This window comes from Enhydra lutris, unplaced genomic scaffold (assembly GCF_002288905.1).
Source record: "Enhydra lutris kenyoni isolate GAN:26980312 unplaced genomic scaffold, ASM228890v2 scaffoldscaffold56, whole genome shotgun sequence".
Classification (NCBI taxonomy): Eukaryota; Metazoa; Chordata; class Mammalia; order Carnivora; family Mustelidae; genus Enhydra; species Enhydra lutris.
In genome coordinates, this window is record NW_019154140.1 from 10,783,838 (window position 1) to 10,796,785 (window position 12,948).

The following is a 12,948-nucleotide window of genomic DNA, read 5'->3' on the forward strand; positions in this document are numbered from 1 at the left end:
GGAGATAGAACTTCTCTCCCTCTCCCGCTGGCTGACTCCTCCTCAATGTTTAGGTTTTAAGGTTCAGCTTGAGGGCTCCTCATCAAGGAAGTTTTCCCCCATCTTGCTAGTCTGACCCCTTGCTCCTGATAGGCACTTCCCCTAGACAATACTTATATCCTGTACTCTGCACATTCTCTCATCTTTCTTCCCAGTAGACATAGGTCTTGGTCGTCTTTTTGTATTAGTGTCAAGGACAGAATCTAGCACATAGGAAGTGCTCAATAAAGGACTGTCAAATGAATGAATGCCTCTCTAGAAACCCAGGGTTTGCTCAGATGAGAATTTATGCCCATTGTCTCCCTGGCTGGCCATGTTCCCTCCTTTCAGCACTTCCCAACAGTGCTCATGACAGGGAAGGGATAAGACCATCCTCCCAATCTCACACAGCTGGACTTCATGGGGTGTTATGCTGGGAACTGCTTTCTGAGGGAAGCAGGAGACAAAGTAGCGGAGTTGCCCTTGTGACCTGAGCCCCCAGGCTGCTGCTTCCCACTTCACTTCCGCTAGCTATTAACTGATAATAATTCTTATAATGAGAATGATAACAAGACTATTATCCTTTAATTAGGCAGTAATGACACCAGCTTGGCTGCCAAGCAAGTCTGGAGGACCTGCAGTTAATTGTTTTAAAAACAGATGCTTCTTCAATAAGGAGGGGAAAGAAGGGTCTTTTTTTCCCACCTTCCAAAGTGAAGTAGAAATAATACGCCCTTCTGTCAGCATAGGTAAGTGGGTGTGGGGAGGAGAGTGAGCATAGATATGTGTATGGGTGTGTTTCAGGGTGATGGTTGGGAAAGCGCAACATTCAGAGCCCATCTGAGTAAGACATATTTTTTAAAGTTCCCAAATGAATGAGTTTCTGATGAAGTTTATTAGAAAGTATGGTGGGGTCGGTGGGGGGAGGGGAGGGCAAGAAGTAGGAAGGTAGAAGGAGGCAGATCTTCAAAGGGAAAAATAGGTTATGAGATCTTCTTCTTAGATAGTAGGGCCCAGAACTTGCACACCCTCTAGCCTAGCAGGTCGCACTGGGTATGTATTTTAAACTGGAATCTACTTGGAGTATAGTCCTAAGACATATTTGCTTCTGTCATATTTTTATCCCCATCCCTGGGAAAGAGGAAACACATGAACTCAGCTGCTGTCACACTTATCTCCAGGTGTTGATGTACACAGGCTTTCTCAGGGAAAGGGGTGGGTCTGGGCTGGCATGCTCACACCCTCCAGGTCCCCAAAGACCTTCTTCTCTACTCCTCCCTTTGGTAAGTACCCAGGGTCTGTGAATCTGTAGGAGACAGAGTGTCCTGATGTCCCAGAATGGGTCAGGTGGGGCTTCAGAAAATCATCAAATCAAAGCAAGTTCTTGATAACCCCAGGTTATCAGTATAATGAATGACACCCATTAAGGTGGATAACTGAGAATTGATAGTGATAGTAGAAAATAGGGTATGTGTATGCCTGTACTTCAGGACTGAGATGGAAGAAGAGATTTTGCTTCTGTACCACAGAAAAGGACAGTGTGGACTAGGAGCACTATGGGGATGCCAGGTAAGATAGGCAAGAAGGTGAGTGATTGCCCCATAGACCCACTGAGACTACATGTGAGGGGTTTCCTATGAGGTCCCCATCTTTGGATGTATGAAAAAAAGAAAGAATTTGTTTTGACCCAGGAGCCTGCCTTCAAATTGCAAAAAAATGAAAAAATTAAAAGATGGTATACAGTCAGAAAAGATATGAACAAGGTGAAATAGGTTAATGGACACCATGAGATTAGGGCCAGATATCATTTTGTCTCTAGGGGGGAATTCTACAGGTTTCTGTGTGCTCAGCTGGAGTCCTGGTTAATCACTGAACTGGACTCCTCGTTTTCCACACCAAAACCAGTGTCTCCAGAATTCCCAACTTGAGATCGGGACCCTCGAGGGCTCCCACTGTGCCCTGCAGACCTCAAAGCCCAGGTCACAGTCCCAGGTGCTACACCAGACCCTCTGAAGGTGTTGCCTCCTCTTGCAGAGACTCTGCCCCCTGAGCTGACGCCAGATGCAACCACATCAGAAGCAGAGCCTGTGCTTGACACCACAGCTGTGGGGAGACAGGAGGAAGGTTTCAGGATAGCTCTGGGCATCCCTATACAATTTCTACATCCCGGAACACCCATATCACACAGCATTGAGGGGCTTCTCCTGAAGTGTTCCATAAAGGAACAATGGCCACCAATGCTAGTCCTCCTGCCCCACCCATCCTTCTGGGCCAACTCTCCACACGAGACTCAGGGGGTCCTAATGGCAGGATCTCTATTTCCTTTACCTAGAGATGAGCATGAGATCCTAGAAGCAAAGGAAAACTTGACCTCGTCTACTCGAATCCCCTTCTCGTCTTATGGTCTGTGGGGTAAGACACACAGCCAGTGCCCTCAAGAGTGAGGTCATGGCTGCAGGTCTCCAGCCTCCTAGCTGAGAGCTCCTCCTCCTTATCTCAAGAAAGGTCAGGGGTGACTCCTGACTCACCAACAAAGGAGAACCCCTCTTTATTCACAGTAGCTCACATTGTCAGTTACTTCTCCAGACAGCCGGTTGGCATGAAAACAATCAGAATAATCAGTAAATCCTCTGACAGGGGATCAGAGGAGGACAATTTCCAAAAGGAAGGATACCCTAGCTGTGGTCCATAAAAGTGTAATTTAGTCTCACTCTGGCAAATACCCGGGCTCCAGAATTGTATCAGTTCCCACATGGAGTAACAAAGGCAGCTGTTCTCAGTCTCCCCTGCCCACAATCCTGACTCTCGGTGGGTACATTGCCATTGTTCCTCGACTCCCACAACTGATCCTCTCTCCCCAGCCCCCTCCATCCAAGAGTCCTTCTCTATGTTTTCCCCCGCTAGGGCTCAGGCCAGCCATACCTGGACTGAACCAAGCTAAGGAAAACTCTTTTTCCTCTGTCTTTCTCAATGGCAGGGAATTCTCCCCACTTTGCCTTCGGTCCAGAGGTGCAGAGGGAATTTGGAGGAGTTAGAGACTCCAGCATATAGGACCAGGACCTGCACTACTCAAGTGCACTCTGGACAAAGGTCCTGAGCAGACACCCACTTCCCCACCACTGACAAAGCTCAGGTGATGTTTCAGGAATAAGTGAGTTAATTGATTGTTCATGATACAGATGGGAAGGTTGACACAGGGTCACCATTGATGGACACACATGTTCTATGCCCCCTGGGTCACCTACCTATTCTCCTCACTCTCCAGCAACTTGTGGTTGGTGGTGATCTCCATACCCAAGACCAGTTTGGCTCCTAGCAGCTCCCAGTAGTGACACAGCAGCAGGACCGTGTCCTCCTTAGCCTGCTGCAGGGCGGCCTCCACCTCAGCCTTATCCTGGTCATCTTTGAGGCTCACCTCACCCTTCTGCTCTGCCTCCAGGATGGTGCTTGGCAGGGGGGCAGTGCTCTTCCAAAAACCATCAGCAAGTAAGTGGGGCACAGAAGACCATATACCAAACCCCTTGCTGTGCTTCTCTTTTGCCCACCTTCATAATTTATTATAGAAGATGTGCAAATATAGAAAAATAAAAGAATAAAATAATCTTTCTTAACTCCACCCCTCAAAAGCTTCCACTGCCAAGTTGGCACCCCACCTGTTTCTTAAGATTGGTGATTTCCGCTTGAAGTCTCTGGAAGGCTGGGTTCAGCTCACTGACATCTATCTTAATCACTTTGAGGTCATCATTCTTTCTTCTGGCAGTGGCCTGGAGCTCCTGGCACAAGAACCAGGAAAATGCAGGAATGAAAGGTAACACAGGGACAGCCAAACCCAGAGTAACCCACCCCAGACCTCTAAGCTTCACTCAGCCAGACTCATGTGCCCTGCTCAGTCTAGTCATTGTGGCTGAAACCAATCCATAAAGGATACACATTCCTAGCTGCTGGGAAAGCAGGGTCTGGTTAAGGAAAGAAAACCTTCCTAACCAGCCTAGTTAGGCAACTACCAAAGATCACAAAACCAAATCTTGGGCAGGAATACACCTCTGGTCTGTCCTTCCCAGCCAGACCCTGACAGGAGAGCTAGCCAACAGGCTACCCACAGTAGGAAGAGGGCAGCAACTATTTCATGTGTGGACTTGGAATTATTATTCCTGTTAAGGAACTTCCTTCAACCATATTCCACTCAGGTGGGAAGATCAGGATCCCTGAAGATATCCTCCCACGGGTATGGGGAAGGGAAGGCAGTTGGAGCAGGTCCTGGTAGAAGGAAGCCAGCCTGGGTGAGACACGGGCTACCATGATGCATGGGTTGAAGAGTTGGCTGTGCAGGTTTAAAAGCCACCATGGTATCTCTAGATGCATCTGGGTCTGCAGAGTTGGGTTAGCTTCCCCAACAAAGGAATAGCAAGACCCACTTCTAGTGGTGGCTGAGCCAGAGACTTTCACAGTATCCTTCCCCATGAATCTTCAGGACAAGACATATGAGGTCAGATGACCCTACCAACCACAAGCCAAAGGAGCATGTCAGTCTCTACTGGCAGGAGTGGGGATCCCATATGCCCTCTGGGCATAACCCAGAGGTGGGCACCTTGGTCTGACACAGGGCCTCGGCCTCAGTTTTACTCTTTGGGTGGTCTCCTCATACTGGGCCTTGACCTCAAAAATGATGCTGTTCAGATGCCAGTTGTTGTCCATGGACAGCACCATGTTGGTGCCATTGACTGACTGCTACACCTGGGCCAGCTCCTATGCAGCAGAACAGGGATCAGTCCTCTAGAAATGCTTGGCATCCACCTTTAGGGGGTTCCCAGAGCCATCTCACAGCAGCCATGCAGAAACTCAGGGGCAGCCCAGGGAAACTTCTTTTGCTTTCTCAGTTTTCCAGCCATCCCAGGGGCTCCCAGGGAACTTAGACCCCAAACTTACAGCAGCATAGAAGACCTGGAGGAACTCAATTTCCTGCTGCAGGGTCTCCACTTTGGCATTGAGGTCCACCCTGACCAAGTAGGCACCGTCCACATCCTGAAAGAAAGGAGGCAATGGTCCCAGTGGTCTCAAGATTCCAGGAGGAGAGTGATATCGATAGGACAGGCACTGTGGGAGACTAACAGAGTAGGGACAATGCCAATGGATTTGTTATCTTTAAGAAGTTGAAAACAGGACCTCTGAGACAGAAATCAGGGTAGCCTTCATTCTTACCACTTCTTGCAGCCTTGCCCACAGCCCAGTTCTGACTTGGCAGTTAGCTGGGGCTAGGGATGCTTCACAGCGGAAGAAACTGAGCCCAGTGCAGAGCAGGCCGGAGAGAGTACCAGAACTGAGCCCTAGGGGACAAAGCCAGCTGCCTCTCCCCTTCTCCAGCACCACAAAGTCACTCTCAGCCTTTGTGCTGCTGTTGACCTCTACTTTGTATCTGGGGGCAGTTTGTGGATGAGAAGACTGTTACATCTCGAGGCATTCCCTTTTCTCTGCTGCCCTACACTCTGAATGTATGTCCACAAACAGATTCACGAGAAGAAAACAAACAGAAAAAGACCCCACAAGTTCCTGGGAAGAGAGGTCAATTCTATGCCCTAGCATTGCTCCCACACCAGACTTGGGAGTCACACATATTTTGACCCAACACCAAATGTCCCACCTTCTCCCGCCACTCACTTCTTGTATTCCTCCATGGCATCCTGGGTGATCTTCAGGTCTGCTGCCTGCCTCATCTTCTCTTCTGTGAACTTGTCCACCTGCCTCCTGAGATTGCCAACATAGCCCTCAAAGTTGGGATCCAGGCTAGGGTTGTGGGTTCTGACACCCAGCTCCAGCAGCTCCCACCTGGTTTCCAGCACTTGGTTCTGCTGCTACAGGAACTGCGCCTGGAAGCAGTAAGTCCAAGGGCTCAGCCCCAGAGGACAGCCAGAAATGGGCTTGAACCTGGCGAGAGTGACAAGTGACTCTAGTTTAGTGTTAATTCCCGACATGCTATGGATAGAGGTTAGTTAACCCTATTATTTGAAGAGGTTTTAGGCATGTTTACACAGAAGTCCAGGTTTCCAAATGTAGGATATGGTCTGGACTTTTGAATGTTTACCAAGTTCCCTCCTTGATTCTTATTTGCACCAAAGTTTGAGAATCATTGGCTTGCATCATTTGGGAAGAGGTCAGGAAGAGACTTACCAATGAGCCAACAGAATAACTCACTCTTAGGAATATTCTTTTCTCAAATAGGCAGTTACTTGATGTGGACAAAATATTCCCTTTTCCTGCCTTTCTCTCTGTTTTCAAGACATTGCAAGTGATAGCCACAATAAGTAGCAAAAGAGAAGAATTAACTGATAATCAATACCTTGAATGTGTTGAGCACCTTCTTGGTAAAGCTCATGAGACACTGTCCTCCTACAGTGAATCTCCTCTGCTACCCATCCCTCAACTCCTATTCCCGTCTTTTAGCCCATCAGCCCTTGTCAGGCCATGAAGGAAAAGCATAGTTTAGTTTAACTTTTTCCCAAGCTGGAGCTTTAATCAAGCAGGAGCCCCATACAATTTCCCACATTTTTTCAGCCTTATAGAGGTATAATTGAGATATAATAAATGGTAATATATTGAAAGTGTACAACATAATGATCTGGTTTATGTATACATTGTGAAAGGGCTCCCACAGTTGAGTTAATGAACACATCCATCACTTCACTTAGTTATCTTCTGTGTGTGTGTGTGTGAGAGAGAGACAGACAGACAGACAGAAACTTAAGTTCTACTCTCTTAGCACATTTTAATTACACAATACAGTGTTATCAACTACAGTCATCATGAAAGAATGTAGCTACTTTTTTTTAAAAAAAGATTTTATTTATTTATTTGAGAGAGAGCACGAGTTGGGGGGGAGGGGCAAAGGGCAAGGGAGAAGCAGGCTCCCTGGCGAGCCCAGAGCCTGACCTAGGGCTTCATCCAGGACTCAGGGATCATGACCAGAGCCGAAGGCAGATGCCTAACTCCCTGAGCCACCCAGGTGCCCCAAGAACATAGCTCCTCAGTACACCATCTGCAGTGGTAAGATGGCCCTAAATCCAGAGCTCTGGGCACATTTACCAATTGTACTTTATTTCTTACTGGCTTCTCCTTAATTTTTTCCCCAGCTCCAAGTCTATGCAATAGTGCTAATCCATAGTTGCTCCTCCCTAAGGAAGAGCACCCTGAGAAGGGTGGGGCTGGGCAGAATTTCAGCATTCCACCCAGACAGTCCTGAGCATCCCATTGGAACAAACTCAGGATGCAACCATCCTGCCAGCCTCATTTTCCCCAGAGTTATTCCCAGTAAACTTCAATCCAAGGTTGCTCCAAGAGCACACAGTTTGGTGTAGTTAGTATAAGAAGTCTGGCCTCCTTTTGGTGCTAAGCCTGGATGAGATCTGATGGTCAGGACTCCTCCAGGCTATGAATATAGTTCACCACTCTCAGCCTAGCCAGGAGAATTTGAAAATCACTTGGTCAAATCATTTGCGTTGGCCCCGTACTCCTTTTTTCAAAAGCACATTAACTGAACCACATCCAGTTTTTGTGGTCTCCACTCACTGGCTTTGAGAGTGGAAATGCCAGTCTGATGGAGAGAAACTCTAAGACCTAGAATAATGTGGCAACTTATGGGGAAGAAACCATTTGCCAAAGTCAATGTGTCCACTTACAAGATATGTTTTGACTTCTTTGAAACTGAACCTGTCAGGCTGTTCAGATTTACTATACACGCAAAATAGATTGCTTTATTTCAGGGTGAGACCGTAAGGCCATAGTTCGATGCAGTGGTGTCGGCCAGGTAGCTGAGGGTTAGATACAATCTCCTAGGGAGGCTTGGAGAATGAAAAATAAAGTGGGCACCTTCCACCAGGGCCAATTTTAAGAGACAGGGTCTGGGCTAGTTGACCTCAGAAAATCTAGACCTGTACTGTCTAAGATGGTAACCACTATCCCATTTCCATCCTGGAAGAAAGACCTGGAAGAAGGCTACCTTATCAGTGAAGAAAGTGAAATTGTCGTTGAGTTCCTTGATCTGCTGTCACTCCAGCTGCTTCACCTCCTGGATCTTGAGATTGATCTTCACATTCAGTGGCCCAGCAACCTATGATTCATTTCAATTTCTTGGGTGCCCCCAAGGCAGACTGCTGGACATACAAACTCCAGCCCCCCAAAACCACCAAGAACAAAGCTCACCCTACTGAAGCTACCCACCCCAAAACACCCACCCTCATACCTCCCCAGAATGCTGCATTGGCCCAGACCTCTAGCTATACTGATGGAGAAGATCCTGCTCCCACCAAAACTAAGACTCTGGCTACTGTAACCTCCCAGCCTGGTGTGGACTTGGAAACAGCCACCACTCTTGCAGACAAACAGTGAGTTTACTGCCCCTCTCCAGCCCCCTCTAGGCAGGATGGCCAAGCCACTGCCAAAGCTCCTGCTCTGATACCTCAAGGAGTAGATCTGCCTGCCCATGGTGATGCAAGGGACATGAGTGACACTGAAGAGGTGGGAAGAGTCTGTCTCAATGTTTCTCTGCTAGGATTCAGAGGGATCCCCTCATATATCTCCTGGAGTTGTCACCTGGCCAAGGATAAGTTCTTGGATTTGGTGCCCTTGAAGCTGAAAGTGATAAGAAAAGAAAGCAAGCACCATCTATGTGGGAATAGTATGTCAAATAATCATCACTTAGTTAGCAGGGTTTTCTTATTATTATTTATCTATCAACTATCTGCTGACTTAGGCAACACAAAGTGTGTGCGATCATAATCCCAAAGCTCTCAGATAGTTTTCTGAAACCATTGTATTCCAACATTTTTAGTTTCTACCAGAGTGGTACCGAAACTCAAAGTACCTCTTCTAGAGGCTTAAGATAGTGACACTGATGAATTAGAAACTGATCTGGAAAGAATGGTGATTCAGAGAGACCCATTCAATGGAGTTTTTTATATTGGTGGGAGTTGCTTCTGCTTCTCTACTACCCACCTCCCACCCTCCAAATATGTGGGTGAGTATGTGTGTGTGTTCCCAAAATATATGTCCAAAAAAGAATAGAAAATAGTAAAATGAACTGTGCCCATAAATGGAATATTATATAGGTAATTTAAATGATGGTTACAAGTTTTATGCAAAGGAATTTTTTTTTCTGTTTTGTTGTTAACTGGTAAAAGGAGAAATCAAAATTGAGTAATCAGTACGACCACAAAGTCCAAGGTACAGAAAAAGAAGACCTAGAATAAGATTGGAGAGTGAGTCTGAGTGTAGCTATATATTTTTTAAAACTGAGTAAAGCTAAAAGCCTTAGAAAAATATGCTCAAAATATTAAACATTTGTATCAAAGTGTCAACAATAGTTATTTCATATAATGGTTGATTTAAAATTTTTTTGCCTTTCTGTATTTCCAAACTTGAAATAATGAGCAGGTGTTGTTGTTGTTGTTGTTTTTAAAGATTTTATTTATTTACTTGACAGAGATCACAAGTAGGCAGAGAGGTAGGCAGAGAGAGAGGAGGAAGCAGGCTCCCCGCTGAGCAGAGAGACCGATGTGGGGCTCGATCCCAGGACCCTGGGACCATGACCTGAGCCGAAGGCAGAGGCTTTAACCCACTGAGCCACCCAGACACCCCAGGTGTAGTTTTTATAATACAGGCAATCAAACCCTACAATTCTCCAAACCTCTGCAGGGAAATGAAACTGCCATTTCTTTAGAAAATGCTCAGGGAGACCAAGGACACTGGTCCCTTCTTTTAGTCACCCCATAATTGTGAGGGCAGCTGCCCAAGGGAATATTCTGGACTCAGGCTCCTCTCACCACCTGTCATCCAGGCCAGAAAAATGCAGGTTACCACACTGACCCACAGCCCCAGCTCAGATGCTTCATGCTTCTCTGCGCCCTGACCCCACAGGCCTGCCAGAAGTCACCTGGTAAGCCTGAGCATTCACACGTGCACTGGCAGGGCTCAGCGATCTCTCCTAGTTGGGCTCCTTCTTCAGACCCAGGCTGAGAAGCTGAGATGTTTCCCTCATTCTATAATCTTGTACCTACCTGCCTGCTCCTCCAGGCTTAATTAGCAGGCCCCACCCGTTGTACAAACACCCCTAATCCAATCCAGGCAAAGAAGGAAAACAGAAGGGGGCATAGTGGAAATGATGGGGGATATAAGATGTACACCCTTCATTCTTTGTTACAGCTCCATTACTTCCCAGTTTCTTGACTGTGGGCTCTTCAGCCTCAGTTTTGTCATCTGTCAAATGGGGACATCTGTCCTTGCTACTTAACTTATATAAACCACTCAAAAGAATGTAAGTAACTACTAATTTTCACCACTGGCATTTTATTAAGTCCATGTCTTTCTCCAGCAGCAATAATAGCACCTACAGCCCTAACGTTCACTGTCCAATCACTGTGTTCCAGAGTGTGCGCTGTGCTTCACAAAGATAATCTCATTTAATCCTCGTGGCAGCACTGTGAGGTAGATATCACCATTATCTTCAGTTTCTAGAAGTAGAGACTAAGGTTCAAAAGATTAAAGGCTTTGCCAAATACTTCAACTAGTGGAGAGGTAGAGGCCGGCTTTGACCAAGGCAGACTGATTCCCGAACTCAATACATAGATGTCTAATTGAATCAGATATTGAATGCATCAATGAATGCATGCGGCGGCATGGACTGGGAGCCCTGCTTGGAGGTGGTATACTTTGGCTACTAGACTAGCCTGGGCCCACTGGGAGAGAGGGGGTCTGAGGTGGTGGGACTGGGCTTCCCGGATAGAGGCAAAATGTAACAGTCCTTTCTGTTTTGTCCTCTTCAAGGAAAGGCTGGGATTCTAGTGAAAGTCATCACTATTTTGAAAATCATTTTCTTGAGTACCCCAGGCTCATTCAACCCTGGACCGATCTCTGTGGAAAGTCAGGAGCTGGAAAAAGCATTCTCCCAGCCCTCAGGAAGTTTCCAGTCAAAATGGGCATAGAAAGAGCCAGCTGCAGTGGGTCCCAAAACTTTTTTTGCTCCCGCCTCTCCCTATGCACCTTGGAACACCCTTCTCTGGACCTCCCTGACTGAAATCCCATCCCCCCTCCAGCCCCCACCAACTCGACAGCACACACAGGGCTCCCTCCACCTGAGCTGAAGAGATAGGTAGAGATAATCTCATTCTGTCTCCTTGGGAAGAGGAATGACTAGTCTGATGTTGCACAGCTATTACCTCCAAGGTGAAGGTCAGCATTTAAATCTCCCAACTCCTGATGAAAGGTCTTCCCCTCGTCACAGCAAAGAAGAGCTTGAGTGTCCCACTCAAGCAGACTTTCTGGAGGTGGGAAGCTGTCCAAGGACTCTCATTTGAGTTGAGAGGAAAGAAACCATGTGGTAAAGGGGTCAAGAGGAAAGAAGTTCATTTGAATTCATACAAGAACTCACGGGTAGAGAAAGGAGGGAACCACAGTACAGGGTTTTCCAAGTACTCTGCCACATCATCAGAATGTAAATATTTAGCCCAGTTCCTTATAGAAATAGAGCTCGTAAACCATTTTGCCTGTGCCCATCTCCCTTCTGAAGCCCAAAACCTGACAAGTCAGTTACCAGATTTGGTGGAAGACGAGCAGAGGTAGGAGGGGTGTGACCCAGATTCTGGACTAGTTTCCTATGACACTTAGGAGGAAAGGGAAATCCAACCCCCAAAGCTGGTGCCTCACTCCACTACCTGCTTACAGCCAGATTTCTTTCAGACCTCAGGCCTGTGTCCCTCTGAGCTCATCTACAGTCTTGTTTTGCTGTTTTGGAGCCCAACATAAAAGTAACACGAGTCTGAGTAGATCCGAAGAGAAGGACTTCATCCCAGGTAGAGTAGAAGTGAGGAGTACAAACCATAGAAGAGGTCAAAGACTCATACCACCAATAGTCTCAACAATTAAGATAGTTGAGAATAAAAGCTGCCACCTTACCTGCCTCACCTTCTTTCCCCTCAGAATGTTATCAGTACAGATTACTGTTCCCAAAGCCTTTAAGCAGTGCGTGATTTGGGGAGTGGAGGCCCGGTTTCTATGCCCACCCTGGACTTTATCTCTTTCCTTATCTATACTGGTGGCTCAGAATCACTGATGCCAAAGCTCCCTTCCAGCCCTAATGTCTGGGAGACTAGCCCTGTTTAAGGCCATGTTCATGTCTCCATAGTAAATATACTGTAAAACAGCCAGAACCCTTGTCCTTCTCCTTTCCAGCTGGCACCCTCACCTCCACAGACCTCCCCCACCTAACCAAGGCTGCAGCAGGCACAGCACACTGGACTGATCAGCCTCAGGTACTGTCTGTCACCCTGTGGCCCGTAGCCTTCAGAGCTCTTTCTGTCCCACACCCTCAGACCTGGGGACAACTGGTCTGGGATCAGATGAAACTATCTATTCCTTATTAATGTCTCCCTGATTTTCCTGAAGTCATCTCAATAGCCTCTAGCGATGCAGAGGGGTCTCACAGACTCAGCTAAGGCCTCACCAAGATTTTGAAACTAAAGTAAGATGAAAGAGAAGAAAATCCCCCAGGATTTTTTTTTTCTGGTTTTAAGCCACATCTGCTGCATTGAATACCACATACATATAGCTTGACCTGACCCAACCAATGCTACCAACTCCCATTTGGGCAACTCTGGCCAGTTTAATCCCAACCTCAAGAGCCCAGCCCTTCCTCAGCTCCAGGAAGCTCCAGTGAGATGACAGGCCTTTGTGGGAAAGAGGCTGAAATCATCCCAACCACAGGGGAAGTCTGCCCTGATTGGGACGTCCAGGGCTAGGGGGTCTTAGAGGACAGTTGGATGTGAGACAAGAAAAGGGTCCAGTATCTGTTGGATATGTTGGGGGATTTCTCTGATGGAAGTGGAGAAATGTTCTGTGAAAATAGTGGTTATTTTGGAGATTATTTTATAGTCCTTCCCCAGAGAC